Source organism: Canis aureus, chromosome 22 (assembly GCF_053574225.1).
Source record: "Canis aureus isolate CA01 chromosome 22, VMU_Caureus_v.1.0, whole genome shotgun sequence".
Lineage (NCBI taxonomy): Eukaryota > Metazoa > Chordata > Mammalia > Carnivora > Canidae > Canis > Canis aureus.
This window is the reverse complement of record NC_135632.1, coordinates 950273-968773: the sequence shown is the minus strand read 5'-3', so window position 1 is coordinate 968773 and position 18501 is coordinate 950273. Positions and strand designations below refer to the sequence as shown.

At 35.0% G+C, this 18501-nt stretch overlaps 1 protein-coding gene and 1 non-coding gene across 2 annotated transcripts in view; both read left to right on the top strand.

Moving 5' to 3' along the window:
• RSRC1 (arginine and serine rich coiled-coil 1) overlaps positions 1–18501 on the top strand; it is a 398032-nt gene that overhangs the window by 119146 nt on the left and 260385 nt on the right. The gene's annotated exons all lie outside the window — the stretch shown is intronic.
• LOC144294434 (U6 spliceosomal RNA) lies at positions 14847–14955 on the top strand. The gene has a single exon (XR_013361814.1). It is a non-coding gene; the product is annotated as a U6 spliceosomal RNA (small nuclear RNA).

The window sequence follows — 18501 nt, the reverse complement described above, 5'->3', positions numbered from 1 at the left end:
CTAATGAATGAATTCACTAAGGTTGCAGGATACAACATCAACGTTCAGAAATCTGTTGCATTTGTATATATTAATAGTGAAGCAAGGGAAAGAGAAATTAAAACAATCCTATTTACAGTTACATTAAAAATAATAAAATACCTAGGAATAAACTCAGTCATAGAGGTGAAAGACCTATGGTCTGAAAACTATAAAACTTTGATGAACGAAATTGAAGATGACACAAAGAATAGAAAGGTATTCCATGCTCATGGATTGTAAGAACACATTTTGTTAAAACGTTCCTATTATCCAAAGCAGTGTAGACTTAGTGCAATCCCTGTCAAATTACCAGCAGCATTTTTCACAGAACTAAAACACACAATTCTAAAATTTGTATGGAACTTCGGAAGATCCTTAATAACCAAAGCAGTCTTTACAAAAGAGGAACAAACTGGAGGTATTACAATCCCAGATTTCAAGCGCCACTACAAAGCTGCAGTAATCCAAATGATATGGTACTCACGTGAAAATAGACACATGGATCAATGGAACAGGGTAGAAAGCCTAGAAGCAAACCCTCAATTATATGGTCTATTAATCTTCAACAAATGAATCAAGAATGGGAAGAAGACAGTTTCTTTAATAAATGGTGTTGGGAAAAGTAGACAGCTACATGCAAAATAATTTAACAGGACCGCTCTCTTACACCCTACACAAATATAAACTAAAAGTGGATTAAGGATCATGTGAGACATGATACCATAAAAATCCTAGAAGAGAGCACAGGCAATAATTTTTCTGACATTGGATGTAATCCACATCTTTCTAGATGTGTCTTCTGAGGCAAGGAAAGCAAAAGCAAAAATTAACTATTGGTATTACATCAGTATAAGAAGCTTCTACCCAGCTAAGGAAATAGTCCACAAAACAAAAAGACAGTCTATTGAATGGAGAAGATATATGCAAATGACACATCCGATAAATGGTTAGTATCCAAAATATATAAAGAACTTCGATAACTCAACACCAGAAGACATACTCCAGTTAAAAAATGGACAGACAGGGGATCCCTGGGTGGCTCAGTGGTTTGGCGCCTGCCTTTGGCCTGGGGCGCGATCCTGGAGTCCCGGGATTGGGTCCACATCGGGCTCCCGGCATGGAGCCTGCTTCTCCCTCTGCCTGTGTCTCTGCCTCTCTCTCTCTCTATCATAAATAAATAAATAAATAAATAAATAAATAAATAAACTTTAAAAAAAAGTGGACAGACAGCATCAACAGACATTTCTCCAAAGAATATGTACAGATGGCCAACAGACACTTGAAAAGATGCTGAACATTACTGATCATGAGGGAGATACAAATCACACCTGTCAGAATGTCTAAGATAAAAAAACATAAGAAACAACAAATGTTGGTGAGGATGTGGAAAAGGGTAACTCTTGTAGACTGTTGGTGGAAATGCAAACTGGTTGAAGCCACTGTAGAAGACCATATAGAAGTTCCTCAAAAAATTAAAAATAAAACTACCCTATGATCCAGTAATTGCATTACTGGGTATTTACCCAAAAATTACAAAAATACTAACTCAAAAGGATACATGCACTTCTTTATTTACTGCAGCATTATTTACTATAGCCAAATTATTGAAGCAGCCCAAGTGTGCATCGATAGATGAGTGGATAAAGAAGTGGTGTATATATACACACAATGGAATATTATTCAGTCATAAAAAAGATTGAAATCTTACCTTTGCAAGAGCATGGGTGGAACTGGAGAGGATAATGCTAAGGAAGATAAGTCAGTCAGGGGAAAGTCAGATACCATATGATTTTACTCATAATGTGGAATTTAAGAAACCAAGGGAAAAAATTGACAAATCATAAAAGAGAATCTTACCTATATTCAACAAACAGATGATACCATAGGGGAGTGGGGTGAAATGTGTAAAAGGAATTAAAAGTACCCTTATTTTGATGGGTACTGAGTAATGATAGAATTGTTAAGTCACTATATTGTACCCCTTAGCCTAAGATAATACTCTATGTTAGCAATACTGCAATTAAAAGAAAATACCTACATATAAGTGGATCCATGTAGTTCAAATCCATGTTGTTCAAAGATCAACTGTAATTGTATATTATTTGATAATAAAAAAGAATGAAGTACTGATACATGCTACAAATGGATGAAACTTCAGGTAATTAACACACAACATGAATATAGTATAAACCAGTGAATTGTATACTTTAAAACGGTGAACTTTAAGGTATGTAAATTATATCTCAATAAAGCTGTTACTTAGAAGAAAAGAAGGCTCTGACAATAATTTTGAATTTGCCTATTTTTCCTTCCAGTTTTTGCTGTGTATATCCTTCAGTCTTTTTGTTAGATGTATATAGTATAGATTTAAGATTGTTAAATCTTTTGGGTGAATTGACCCTTTCATCTTTATATGGTGTCTCTCTGTTCTTGGTCTGCAGTGAACATTGTCTGATATTAAGATAGCTAAGCCAGATAGCTGTTGTCTTTGAGTGAGTTTTTTTGCAGATGGGTAGATATTTTTATCTTGGTTATGAGGAGGCATTTTTTTTTTCAGTTAAAATATAATTGAGTTACAACATTATGTTAGTTTCAGTTATAGAACATGATTTTTTCTTTATGTGCATTGTGAAATGATTGCCATATCGTCCACCCTTTGTCACTGTACAAATGCTCTTTTTTTTCATGTGAGGCAGACTTAAGATTTAGTTTCTTAGCAATATTCAAATTTGCAGTAATTTTGACTGTAATCCACATGCCATTGGTGATGTATATTACATCACCACGACTTGTTTTAAGTTTCTGTCTCTTGATTTTCATCCATTTTGCCCATTCCCAACCTCTTTCCCCTCTGATAAGTACCAATATGTTTGCTGTATCTATGAGTTTTGTTTTGTTAATTTTGCTTTTTAGATTCCAGATATAAGTGAAATTTGGCTTCCTCTCAGTTATTTTACTTAGCATAATACTCTTGAGATCAACCCATGTTGTCACAAATGGTAAGATTTCATTCCTTTTTAAAGCTGAGTAGTATCCATTATACACACAAACACACATTGTCTTTATTTATCCATCAGTGGACATTCAGATTTTCCATATGTTGGCTATTGTAAATAATGTTGTAATGAACATAAGGGTGCATAAATCTATTTGAATTATTGTTTTCATTTTCTTGAGATAAATATGCAGAAGTGAAATTGCTGGATAGTATGGTAGTTCTTTTCTTTTTTCTTTTCTTTTCTTTTTTTTCTTTTCTTTTCTTTTCTTTTTTCTTTTCTTTTCTTTTCTTTTCTTTTCTTTTCTTTTCTTTTCTTTTCTTTTCTTTTCTTTTCTTTTCTTTTCTTTTCATGTGAGCAGGGGAGGGAGGTGGTGGTGGTACGGAGGGAGAGAGACTCTTAGGCAGGCTCTATGGTAAGTGTAGGGTTTAGTTTCATGACCCTGAGATCTTGACCTGAACTGAAAGCAAGAGTTGGACTCTACTGACTGAGTCACCTGGGTGCCCCTGATGGTTCTGTTTTTAATGTTTTGAGGAATCTCTGTTCTGTTTTCCACAGTCACTGCACCATTTTACATTGTCACCAAGAGTGCACAGGGGTTTTCTTTTCTGTACATCCTCACCAACCCTTGCTATTTCTGGTCTTTTGTATAGTAATCATTTTCATAGTTGGGAGGTGGCCTTATTTTGGTTTGCATTTCCCTGATTGAGCATCTTCATATGCATGTTGGACATCATGTCTTCTTTGGAAAAATGTCTATTCAGTCCCCAGCCAGTTTTTCTAATCAGATTTTTTTATTGAGTTCTATGAATTCTTTGTATATATTTGGTATTAACTCCTTTATTACTTCTAAGAGCTTTTGATGGAGTCTTTCAGGTTTTCTGTACATCACAATGTGTCAAGAGTTGGTATCCTTATCTAGTTCCTAATCTTAAGGGAAAAGTTTTCAGCATTTGTCCGTTGAATATGATGTTAGCTGTGGGCTTATCATATATGGCTTTTATTATGTTGTAGTATTATGTTATGTCTGTGTCCGCTTTGTTGAGTATTTTTATCAGAAATGGGGGTTGAATTTGTCAAATGCTTATTCTGTATCTGTTGAGATAATCAGGTGATCATATCCTTCATTTTGTCAATATATTTGTATAACAGTGATTGGTTTCTGGTTGTTGAACCATCCTTGCATTCCTGGAATAAATTCTGCTTGATCAAGGTGTATGATCCTTTTAACATATTGTTTAATTGAATTTGCTAAATTTTGTTGAGGATTTTTACATCTACTTTTATTAGAGATTGGTTTGTAATTTTCTTTTTTTGTGTTGTCCTTGTGGTATTATAGTAATATTGTCCTAATAAAATGAGTTTAGAAATATTCCCTTTCACTTTTTGGGAAGAATTTGAGAATGATAGGTGTTACAGTTTCATTGAATGTTCAATAGAATTCACTTGTGAATTTAGTCCTGGACTTAGGCTTCTTGTATGTTTTTTAAATTTTTTTATTAAAGATTCAATCTTTTTACTAGTTATCAGTCTACTCAGATTTTTTATTTTTTCATCATTTAGTCTTGGAAGTACATGTGTTTCTAGGAATTTACCCATTTCCTCCAGGCTTTCCATTTCATTGGGATATAATTTTTTTGTAATAGTATTTTATGGGTTTTTTTTGTATTTCCTTGGTGTCAGTTGTAACTTCTCTTTCAATTCTATTTCTTTGTGCCCTCTTTTTTTCTTACTATAGTGAAAGGGTTTTTTAAATCTTGTCTTAATTACATTGATCTTTTCTATTACTTTTATAGTCTATTTCATTTATTTCCAATGTGATCTTTAGTATTTCTTTCCTTTTACTAATTTCGGATGTCTTTTTATTGTTCTTTTAGGTGTAAAGTTACATTATTTAGTTGAGATTTTTCTTGATTCTTAAGGTAGGCCTGTATGGAATTTTAAAAAATTCATTCTGACAGTTACTCTCTTTTAATTGGTATGTTTAACTTACTAAGCTTAAGTTATTTTATAATTTATGACTTCATTGTGTATAGTTCCAAATGGATCCATTTCTATTGCCTTTGAAGGCAATCTGGGATTCTCTTAATTTATTCTCAGCAATTGAATTGCTAACTTTTTTTTTTTTTAAGATTTTAATTATTTGAGAGAAGAGAGTACAAGTATGTGTGGCAGGGGCGGGGAGAGGGAAAGGGAGAAGCAGATTCCTTGCTGAGCAGGGAGCCTGATGCAGGTCTTGATCCCAGGACTCTAGGATCATGACCTGAGCCAAAGACAGACGCTTAATTGACTGAGCCATCCAGGCATCCCTTGAATCTCTAATTCTTAAATACCATCAAAGAGGCCATAAATATTTCTTAAAAATTTCTACCCATTGTAGTTTTTCTTAGAGAAAGAGTTGATCTGGATTTATTTAGTCTGCTATTATTAGAATCTGAGTTTCCATCTTATTTTATTACTTCCAATATTCCTCAGTGTGAGGAGATCAATTTGTTATCTTTTGTACTTTCTATTTTCCCTTCCAAATGATTGTTCTTTCATCCTTTGGTCCAAACAGAGTAAGTTAAAATACATTTCTGTGGAGCTTAAACCATTCATCATGAAACTTTCTTTACCTTTCTTTTGGTGCCCTATATTTCCTAGATAATATTCCTCTTTCATGAAGACTGGCATCTAACTTACTGTTGTCTTTCCTTGAATCCATGATCTAAGTCTTCAGTAGGCCAGAGCTCCTCTTCGAATCTCAGATACGTATTTATTAAGTGCATGTTCCAGAACCTTAAGTCCAGCCTATCTAAAACTAATCTCATGAATCCACCCAAAGTTTTTCCACATCCACAAAACAATTTTAAAAATTTATACAAGGTTATACTTCTGCTGATGTCCAACTAACTGCTTTCAGACCATTCATCACATAGATAAGAACTATGCTGTTATTGAGTATACAATTTTTACATGGTTCTTTGGAGCTAATGGTTATGACATTTTCTCAGCCCAAAATTGTAGCATATGATCAGACAAACTTGTATGTACCTACAGGGCTACTAGATTATAAATTAGTAATGAGTATTGCATTGTTTTCTCTGAAAAAAAAAAAAGCCATAATGTTTCACCATAGTAGATATAGTGGATATTATATTAGACTGGTAAGTGTGGGCTCTAGTCCTGGCTCTTCTGATTTACATGTGACTTTGGGTTGGTCACTTCATTTGTGGGTTTATATTCTTTAACTGTAAAATAAGAGGGATAGAGTATATAGTCTCTGAAGTCTCCTTTCGTGGTAGAAGATTAGCTTACCAGTCTTGAATGAAGAAGAGTATATATAATATTTCTGATTGAAGGGGAGGGAAGGGGGGATCTCAGGATAAACTTTAAGTTATGATTAGGTTCTTCACATTAAATTAATTACCCTAATTTGGAATCTCCACCTTTTCTACATGCAAGGACAATGATAACTAAATATAGCTTAGGTGTTACCATCTAAGACATGCCCTTCTTTCTTTCTGTCACTAGTTTATTTGTGTGAAGTACCGACTGTGTCTGGCACTGTGTTGTTGCTTGGAGATCCCTCAGTGATTGATAACCATTAAGGTTTCTGAATCCATGGAGCTTATAGTCCAGTGAGGGAAAATAACAATTATGGAGTCACATAAAAAAACATAAACTTTCAGTGGTGATAAATATCATGGATGAGATATGCATAGTACTTTACATAGCATATAATAGGGGTGGGGATTTGATTTACAACAGTTAGGCAGACTTTCCTAACGAAATGAGGATGAATAGAAATCAGTGAAAGAAGGAAGAAGAACATTATAGAGAGAGGAAGCATCATCAGCAGAGGTCCCTGGATGGGAGAGAGACTGATATGAACAGTAACTGGAAGATGGTCAGAGTAGCTAGAATGGAGAGGAGGGGGGAACACAGTGTGAGTTGGGGCCAGGGAAGCCGAGAGGGGCTAGATTCTGTAGGGCCTTGTAAACCTGGTTAAGGATTTTGGTCTCTATCTTAAGAATAACAGGATGCCTTTGAAGTGTTTTAATCTGATTGGTGACATGATCAGATTAGTGTTTTGAAAAGATCACTCCAGCTGCAGTGTGGAAAACAGATTGCGGGATAAGAGTGGATGTGGAGAACCAGATTAGTAGCACAGTAGTCTAGGAGAGATGTAAGAGTAGTTCAAACCAGGGCTGGATTTGAGATATATTTATGTATTTAATGATGGATTCCATTTGGCAAGAAGGATGAAGATACTAAGGATAATCAGGAGTTTTCTGGTTTGTATCATTGGAATGAGGTTTTGTGTTTTTTGTTTCTTTGTTTTTTTTTGTTTGTTTGTTTGTTTTACTGACCAATGTTTATCCTGGAGGAGACCATGATATGACAGGAGATCATAAGTTTGCTTTGGACGTTCAAAAAGTGAAATAAAGTAGGCAAGAGGATATGTAGGAGTGTTCTTGCCTGGAGTGTTGGGTTTTTAATTCCTGTTTATCTTGAACTCTTTAGATATTTTGCTTGGAATTTGATAACTGTAGAGACCTATAAAGGAGAGGCTGTAGTGACCAAAGCAATATTTCCCATATGGAAAGATTAAATGACAGTGACTGCTGAATCTGACCCATGGGCCATCACAAAGATAAATACCATGTGCCATAGATTGCTTTGGGGGCTGTTAAAATGTGTCTGGCACTATTATGGTTATTAGAGATTGTGAAGATGAATACGACATGGAAACTTTCATCTAGTTTGACAGTTGGACACACAAATAGATGATAACAATGTCATGTGAGTGCTATGACAGAGAGATGCCCACTTTACTAGAGGAGCATATCAGAGAGCAGCTTAACCCAAAATGAGTCAGTTAAAGGATATTTTTTAAAGGTGTTCATACCTAAGCCATCTGAAAGCACAGAACATGGAAGAGGAAGTAAGAAGGAGAGGGGAAAAGGAGAAAGACTTAAGCAAGAGGGATCATAGATTTTTGGGGAATTATTTTTATTCCCTCCTTTTGGGTGAAATTACCATTTTATTGTCAGACAAAATACAGAAGGTGCATTCTGGAAACAAGAGGGTGACATTTAGCTTTGTTCTTCCTTTTTTTTTTTTTTCTCTCTCTTCCCCTTCCTTTCTAAACCTTTCCTCTTTTTTTCTTAATAGATAGTATACTTATATAGTTCAAAACTTAACATTATATAATGGTATACACCTACATTAAAGAGTTTCTTCCACCTTATCTCTTATCCACTCAATTCCTATCCTCACCCCAACCCCCAGAAATCCAATTCACCACGTTTATTAGTTTCCTACACATCCTTCTAGGATTTAAGAAAGTTATAAGCAAATGTAAATATATACATTTAAATTTATCTTTCCTTTTGAGATCATTGTGACTAAAATAAATTTTAGCAGAGGTTATAAAGAGGCAATGTCAGAGGAGTTTTGAGTTGAACAGTTTTAAGTCTGAGAGGCAGCACTAAGGAGAATGGGTCGAAGATTGAAAGACCATTTAGAAGTTTTATCGTAAATACTGTTGAGAGAGCACTGGTGAAGCTTTAGTTAAGGTAGTGGTAATAGAGAATAAGATAAGTAAAAATAAGTAAAGAATACCATCCAACTGGATCTTGATCTGACTTGGATTCAGGAACTAACTGGTTATTTAATACTAAACAGAAGTGTGGAGACTCTAAGGGTTGTGTTTGGATAAGTTGTGTGAATGAATGACACATGGAAAGAAGGATGTAAACCATTGTAAACCAAGAATGTATCCATGAAATGGGAAAGAAGCTCATACAGAAGCCAGGTTATACAGCACAATGATTAGTAGCTCATACACTAGAGTTTTGTAGACCTGATTTTAATTTTTTATTTTTTAAAAAGATGTTATTTGCCACAGAGAAAGAGCACAAGCAAGTGGAGAGGCAGGGAGAGGGAGAGGGAGAAGCAGGCTCCCTGCTGAGCAAAGAACCCAATGAGGGGCTGGTTCCCAGGACCCTAGGATCATGACCTGAGTTGTAGGCAGATGCACGCAGCTGACTGAGCCACCCAGGCAACCATAGACCTGATTTTTTTTTTTTTTCATAGACCTGATTTTAAATCCATCTCTTCCATGTACTGGCTATGTGATCCTGGGCAAGTCACTTAATCTAAGTTTAAGATTTTTTACCTGTAAAATGACCATGATGAACACAACTACCTCTTGGGATTGCATGAGGATTAGAAGAGATAATTGCATCCAGGGCTCACAGAGAAAGGATGATCATAGATTGGGAGGTCATTTGACCATATGAAGTGAGTGAAGGTAGAAAACAAGAGGGTGGTTAAGTCAAAGTAGAAAAGATCATGAACTAGTTATCTGGTTATTTTGGTAATCTGCCAGTAGTTGACTTGAAAATGCCACGTTGAGTTCTTTGGACCTCAGTCTGTCTGTCTATAGCATAATAATGTTAGACTAAGTGATCGTTGAAGTACTTTTAACTCTTTTCTTTGATACCATAACTAGCTGTCTTTGAACTCTAAAACCATATCATCTATGTTAGAGGTTTCAGAATAAAAACTACTCTTCTTTCAGATGCTATTAATTTTTTGACTTGGATTATGACAACACTCATAGTTTTACCTCTGTTATACATTTAAGTTTGTTTTTATGTGGCTGCTTTCTGAAATAATTTTGTTGTTTTGGCCATAAAAGTATACATTTTTCTTTTCTTTTTCTTCTTCTTCTTTTTTTTCAATAACCACCTTGTAAAAAGACTATTGTTTGCCTTGGCCCTTTTAATCTGCCCATGAGGAATTCAAGCCGAATGATAGGGAGCTGTGAAAATCCAGTTAGTGTGAGCTGTAATCTTTTTTGCTGGCTTTAAATAGTTAGAGTACCATGCAGACACCCTGCAGATAACTGAATCAAAACATAAAGTGATCACCTAAACATGGATTATGCCTTTGCTGTTACGGAACTACAGTAGAAATCGCTAATAACCATTTACTTCTCAGAAAAATACTTGATCGTGATACCAAATAAAATCAGGGTGAGACATTAAAAGCTCTCTTTCGCAGGTAGGCACCCTGGTGTTTGGGAAAAGCGTTGATTTCTGAGAGTTTGCTATCATCCAGTATTCGTGATGTCTTCTATTATAGAATTAGGAAAACATCTTTATAGAAAGAGAATATTTATAATCCTCTAATCTTTCAGTTGTCTTCTACTTCAGATATTGCTCAAGGAAAACAAACTTAATATAATCAGGCTTTTTGAACTATAATAAAACACAAGAACAAAGTATGTTGCCTCTCTTTTTTTCTTATAAAAGAAACTGGTTTCACTAATGCAGTTTATTGAATTGAGGTAGCAAAATATTCTCTAATAACTTTGTCAAGTGGAGGTCTATTATTCTAGGTTTACTGGCTGCTTTTTTTTTTTTTTAAGTTAAAAGATGGATCTCTCATCCATTAGATTCTGCATTAGAGCGATGAGAAACACTGTGTGCAGTATGCCGATGCTGCCTCCTAATTTTATTAGCTTTCCATTTTCTAATACTGCTGTTGATAATATTCTGGTGAAGTTTATAAAATAAAATAGGCTATTTGTTGAAACCAATATCCTAGTGTTGCTGGCATGATTCATGCTATATTAGGAGTTCATAAGTCATTAGTAATCTTTTATGTTCAGTGTATTATCCTGAGCAGCAAACTTGCACTCCTTTGTTTTGAAAGATTCATACGGTCTATTCCAGGACAAAGGTTTCATAAAGTGGATGCCTTCCCTATGCTTATCACTTTGCCTTAGGCAATTTATAGAGCTCAGCATGCCAGGTTTTCAAAATAGAGGAGCCCACTTTTTATCAAAAATATAGATTCTGAGACTGTGGTTGCCAGTCCACATTCTCAACACTTAGTTTTTCTTTAAACTTTTCATTATAGATACCGTAAGACCTAAAAGAAAGTGAGAGATTGGTGTGACGAACCCGATTTATCCATCTTTTACTTCCAACAATTTGCAACATGTGGTCTGTTTTAGGTATGCTGTGTACAAATAGTTTTGAAAAACTATTATTACTATTATTTTTTAGATTGAGGTATAATTGATGTATCACATTCTATTAGTTTTAGGTGTACAACATAATGATTCGATATTTATGTATCCTGCAAAATGATCACCACACTAAGTCTAGTTACCTTCCATAGTAAAATAAGCTATTATATTGCCTAAGATATTATTATTATGTTGCTGAATGTCTCCATGAAAGTTCTAAAAGCCATTGCCATTTCAGTGGAGTAATGAGTTTGGGTATGTGGTTAGATTAATAGTATTATTAAGAGGAACATTATAAATTAGATTTTTTAAGAGCAGTTATAATACTCTCATTTGCATACAGTATACTGTGTATGTTGTGTAAAACATTCTGACCAACAGATATTAGTGGCGGAGTATCCAGGCATTTGCTAATAATGATAGCATTACTTCTCCCTCATTTAGCTTCCATTTTCTCACTTGTAACTATATTTGTCTCTATCCTTTCCAAGCTGGGTACTCCTATAGTCATGCCAAATGTAAGGCTCAAACTTGTGGCCCCGAGATCAATAGTTGCATGCTCTACCATCCTATAGTCACATCTTAAAAAGTTAATAAGTTTGTCATTATCACCAGCTGTACCCACCCCATGAAATCTTGTTAGCATATATTCCTTTCTCTGTCTACCACCATCTATATTGCCAACTCAGTTACTTTAGTATCCTCTATAAAAATGTTTGACCTTATTGAGGCCATCAAAAGAAAAAGCATTTTCTTTTTTATTTATCTGCACTGATACCTGAATGAAGTGATATTTCCACTGATATGGCCCAAGCCAGTTCCGTTTTCCACCAGCTTAGTGTCTTAGTGGGACTTTCTTTTCTTTTCTTTTCTTTTCTTTTCTTTTCTTTTCTTTTCTTTTCTTTTCTTTTCTTTTCTTCTCTTCTCTTCTCTTCTCTTCTCTTTTCTTTTCTTTTCTTTTCTTTCTTCCTCCTTTCCTTTCCTTTCTTTCCTTTCTTTCCTTTCTTTCACTTTTGCCCTCCCTCCAAACCATTATCTACACAGCAACCAGAGAGATCTCTTAAAAATATTAGTCATCCTCCTTCACCTCTCTGCTTAAAATGCTACAGTGACTTCTTACTGTATTTCTTACCTTGAAATCAAGGTTTGGCAAGCTCATGTACTCCAGCTTATCCTACCACTCATTATGCTCTAGCTGCACTTTTTTTCCATCTTCCAGATCTTTGCCGTCGCTGTGCCTCTGTCTGGAATGCTTTCTCTAGGATCTTTGTGTATGGCTTCTCATTCTCATTATTTAGGTCCTTGGTTCAAGTATAAACTTTTTAAAGAGGCTTTTCCTCAACACCCAATGTAAATTAACCATCCCCCACTTCATTACTCTATGCCAGATTTATATACTTCTGAGTATGTATCACAATGTGTAACCATCTTAGTAGTACTCCCACCAGAATGTCACTTTCAGAGGGGCAGGATCCTTGTACCCGGCTCTGTTCCCAGAGCCTGACACATAAAAGGTGCTGAAGTAAGATTTATGCCTAAGTGAGTTAACTGATTATGTTACTTCAGTTTAAGCTCAGGTTTTTTCAGTGGGTTATCTATAACTTTCATTTTTTAAATGAATTTTTAATTAAAATTATTAGTATAGGTGTATGCTTCATAATAATTATTTTTTAAATTTAGAATACATTAAGTGAAAACTCTCCTTCACTCTGCTCCATACTGTCATGCATCTTGCTCTTCAGAATTAGCCATTGTTTACATTTGCATGCATGATTTGGGGTTTGTGTACTTTCATTTATTCATGACAATAATATACAAGGTATTACACGAATGAAATTATGCTATATAGACTTGTGCAAATTTGTTTTTATTGTATGGTAACTCTTGAGTACTAAGACCTAATATTTTCAATTGTGAAATCATAAAATTTCTTGCTTTAAGGAGTAGATGTTAAATCCATATTCTAAAGTTAAAACCTTTCTTATTTCTTCTGTATAAAAGTAGTTGAACTGTAAAGTTTTAGAAGGAAATTGCCAAGGCTACTGTATCAATGCGGATGAGATATAAGGCAGATAATCAGAATTGGAATTTTCCTCAGCTTACATTAGAACAACTCTAATTGATTATAAAATTTGAAAGTTGTTTTCACCAAATTTCCCTTACAAAAAAAAAAAAAAAATTTCCCTTACATCAAAAACACTACCAGTTGCACTATGTTAAGTGGTAACTACTAAATCATAAATGATCTGGCCTATCTCATAAACCTTTAACTGGAACTTTAAGTATAATATTTCTATAAATAAGCTGTGAAAGCTTATGTATGGTCTAACAATATGACAGGTGGTCAGACAATTTGAGAGAAGAATATCAAAACTAACAGTTTTTAAAACTGAAAAATAAAACAAGACATGTTTTCTATTTTTTTTTTTAAGATTTATGTATTTATTCATGAGAGACACAGACTGAGAGGGAGAGAGACAGAGACACAGGCAGAGGGAGAAGCAGGCTCCATGCAGGGAGCCCAATGGGGGACCCGATCCCGGATCCCAGGATCATGACCTGAACTGAAGGCAGGCGCCCAACCGCTGAGCCACCCAGGTGCCCCAACATGTTTTCTATCTTAAAGAGAATTTAAGAAGTATCTTTTCTGAGTTATTAGTAAATGTTTTCAAAGCTTGTGATAATAGGAATAAAAAATTTTTTTTAAACCAGGTAATTCGCCTGTGATATATTTTCTTCCTTTTCCTTGACTTAGAGGAAAAAGATAAAGAATTCCCCAACATTTGTATTTGAATCTCCTTCAGATTATGTTTTTAAACTATCAATCTTGATACTTTTTTCCACCTCTTTACTTTTTCCCTTTACAAAACCCATCTTTTGTTTCTCTCGATAATGATGCTGAGCTCTCAATGCCTCAATACTAAAAGAAATGTTATAGACTGTCATGTTAGATATATGGCAACAGAGACCTAGTCCAGCCTGTTTTCTTTACAGATGAGAAAACTGAGGCTCCCAGAGGTTAAATGATGTATTTTTCCAAGGTGGCTATCAAAGTGAGATTTTGTAAGTTAATAGAGATATAGTTGGATAAATAATTCTTCTCATTGAAGTACATGTTTTGTACTTAGACATTTTGTATCTCTCCACTGTGACTAACTCCAATATATATTTAAAAATGTGTTAATAAATATGGGCATTTTTCTGGGATTTTAAGATTCAGTGAACCTGCTGCCTCTTGATAACTCATTAAAGTCCATTCCTCTACCTGTGACTGGCTATTCCAGTTACTGCTGTCCAGAATTAAAGAGTTTGCTGTTCTTGTTAAAAAGAAAGACTTGCATCCCTTTGGGCTTAGACACAATTAGAAGGTATAGGACAGATGAAGGATAAGTATCACAGATACATTAGTGACTTCTTGGGGTTTTCTCACAGATATAACCAAAAAGAATTGTGGGAGAAAGAAAATCTTATACTTTACAGGAAAAAAAATTTAGGGAGATTGAAGTGTGAATACATTCTAATGGTCCTTAAAAATATTTTTTATATAAACTAAAATTAAACACTAAAAATAACACCTGGAGAGAATGTTAATTACCTCTAGAATAAGGACTGCTTGATACTCTTGTATCAGTTAGGGACCGGTCAGGAAGGTGAAACCACACTAGTTACCTTAATAGAATTTTTTATGGAGAGTTGGTTAAATAGGTATGGGAGGGTGATGCAAAAGGGGGAACACTGAGATAGCAGAGATAGTATTAGAAGGATCCAGTACTGCCCCTGGGGAAACAAAGAAAAGAGGTTGGGTGCTCTCTTCAGCAGCACATATACTAAAATTGGAACAGTACAGAGAAGGTTATAGCATGGACCCTGCACAAGGATGACATGCAGATTCATGACACGTTCCATTTTTTTTTCCAGGATCTTTAGGAGGGTGAGAAAGAGGTTGGGATTATTAGGATTTAGGATCTCAGAGAAAGGCAGAGCTTTGACCCAGACCTGCGAAGAGCGAGTGTTACTTTACTAGTATTGGTACTTCAGGGGCTGGTAGGATGGATTCCACAGAGCTAAGAGCTGAACTTTTGGAAGGGGATGCTGCTTGGCTGCTGCTGGTGGCTGGCCTCTGAGGGAGTGTGATGGGTCTGGTTCTGGGAGAAGAGAACAAGGACAATAGAAATCAGAACCAATTCTACTAAGGAGTTATTTCTCTAGAGTAAAGGGTTGTTACTGGGGCAGCCCTGATAGGAGCACTAAGTAAAACAGGGAAGCCCTCCTCACTTTCTGGAATGATTCAACTTCCTTCCAACACCTCTGCCTAGCAGAACCTAACAGGGAGCTAGCTGGCAAAGGAAAAATGCCATTTACAGAGTTCTGTAATAGATACACGGCAGAGGCAACTGCTTAATAGCTAGCATAACCGTTCGTTGCCATTTTCATCCGTTTATACTAAAAACTTTCCATTTCTCTTCACTGAAGTGCTAATAGTTGTTTATATCCATTGGTTCCTACTGTTGTTCAATAGATAACAAATAACTTGAATGTCTGAGATTATCAGTGAGGTCTTTCTCAATCTGTGTGCCCTAAGCCTGGTGTTATGTAAGGTTATGTATGCTTTTGCCTACATTGCTAACTTCATCATGTAACATGTGGCTCAGTGTCCTCTTTCTATAGTTCTGAGTCTTGAGTTTACTTTCCTCTGCACATTTTCACTGCAATAACCTTCTTTTTGCTCTTTTACTTTCCTTCCCTTTTCTGTACCCACCTGGAGTTTCCTCCTGGACTGGCTCATAACAGGATTGATTTGTACCGTGTGCATACTGGAACCAAAAATGATGGGTTAAAATGTGTATACTAGTAATTAAGAGCCTTTTAACATTTTGTGTAAGGGAACTTAAGATTGAAGGATATTTTCTATATACCATTGTTCTCCAGGTTTTTTTTTTTCATTATTGTGCCCCTAAGGAGAAAAATAAATTTTAAATCAATTTAATCAATTTTCACTTAATTTAATGAGCGAGAAATTAACAAAATTAAATACTAAGAAATAAGATTCCTGAGTTGAGTTGAGCTCTGGAAAGCCACAAACCATTTTAACATCTAAAAATTTGTCTGCTCTTCCCCCTCCAATTGAGAATTCAGAATATATCTATATAATATACATGCTGTATATTAAGAGATTGGGTTCCAGTACAAACTCAGTTCCTAAATACAAACTCATTTACCAAATAAGGGTCTCCTTGTCTTCCTTTCCTCCTCCCGTCCCTAAAATAGATCAGTGCCTTTCAGACTTTTCTTATCCCTCCTTTATTCCCTGGCTTCCTCTTTCCTTTCTGTTCTTTCCTTTTTTCTCCTTTACTTGCTCCATTTTTCCCCCTTGGCTGGGGTGAGTGGATGGATTGAGATCCTTTTACTCTCTTGTCGCACATGCAAAGATAGTTTGGAAACCATTTAGTCTATGATCATGTCATATAATTCAATAAATTGAAAGGCAACTTGGAAAGCATTGGAGAGAAATATGGGCTAGGTTTCTGGACCAGGGTTCAGAAACTTTTTTCCGTAAAGATCCAGATAGTAAATATTTTTTGGCTTTGTGGGCTTATAGTGTCTGTCAAAACTACTCAGCTCTGTGGTTGTAATGTGAAAAGCAGCCACAGACAATAAATAAATGAATAGGCATGTCTTCATTGCAGTAAATTCTACTTACAAAAGCAGGTAGTGGGGCCAAGTTAACGTAAGGACTATAGGTTGTTGTCTCCTGGCCTAACATGCCAAAGCCTTCTGAATAGAATAGTGTCCTTCCAAATGAGGTGCAACACTTGGTTACACCCTCCATAATTTATATAGTTTTTAGCATATGTCTATAATTTCCTAGTTTATTGAAAAATTTAACAGATGTACTACTGTATGAATCTATTATGTTGCCATTTTTAAGAGTAGCATACTTTGCATTGTATAGATACATACTAACCATTTAATAATTCTGTGTCTTCGGACATGTAAGCTGTTTTCATTTATTATTGAAATAATGGATATTCTTGTACATAAATATGGTACATATACATATATGTATAGATACATGTTCATATATATGTACATACATGCAGAAATATTTTGTATATAAATATCTTTGTGTATATTTTTTATATTTTTGTAATTTCCTAGAAGAGAATTTGATGGGTCAAAGAATACTGGTTTTTATGAGGTTAACAAGCATTGTCATTTTGTGCCTTGAGAAGGTAGTATGAATTCCCCTTTCTTCTCTCACCCCTAGCAGTGAATAAGTGTCTTTTAATATACCAAAAAATATTATTACCTTAGCCGAAAATTTATTGACTAAATCAATAATTAGTACAGTTAGTATAATATGGTACTTCTTTCCATGAACAATGGAAAATTTACTTTGTTATTTCTGAATACAATACCCTTTCTATAGGGAATTTAATGATGCTCTTTCTTAACTGTTACCAAAAGGGATAGATACTGACAGATCTGATGAAAGGATGGCTGAGCACCCAGGAAGTAAGTCTTCTGGTGCTTCAGTGAAGCCATTTCAGACCTACTTATTGTTGTGTTATAACAAAGCACAGACAGATGTTCATGCATTTGTTCATCAGCTATCCCAAGAAGCTAATTCCATTCTCAGAGCTCTATTTATATGAAGTTCAAGTAAACCATTAGGAACTGTATACTTTGTATCTGGATGGCTTTAGCTTCTTTTATTCTGAAGTTAATGGGCAGGAGTGATCCTCTCTTTTTAGATCATATGCCATGACTTTTCCCTCATAGTATCTCAATTCTGATATCACTATTGATAAAATTCCTGGAAAAAAATTATTGAGTTAACATCACCTCAGGAATGGGATGCCTAAAACACCAGGTTATAGGATTTGTCAAATTAACATCAGATGAAAACGTTTTAATACTGAAAATAGTAAAATATGGGCTTTTAAAATTATTTTTGTGTTTTCCAAATAGTTTTATAAGTTCCAGATTTCTAAATAGAGTAAATAGGGATGCCTGGGTGGCTCAGTGGTTGGGCGCCTGCCTTTGGCTCAGGTCGTGATTCTGGGATGTTCTGCCTGTGTGTCTCTGCCTCTCTCTCAACCTGTGTCTTTCATGAATGAATAAATAAATCTTTAAAAAAATAAAAAATAAATATAGTAAATAATGCTTTAGGACTATGTGGTATACGTATGTATTTTTAAAGGGTAGCTTTTCTTTGCTTACTAAATGTGAAGTTTTTGTGTTTTTTTTGTTTTTCTTTTCTGCTGCTGTCAAGTTTGAAGGAGGTAAGTTCCTGGCTGGAACTGAAAGTACTGAAGAGGAATTAATATACCCAATTAAGGTTTTTTTGCAGCTCTTTATTTGACATAATTTCAAACTTACAAATACGTTCCAAGAAAAGAACTCTCATGTACACTTTATCCAGATTCACCAGTTGTTTACATTTTTACTTCATTT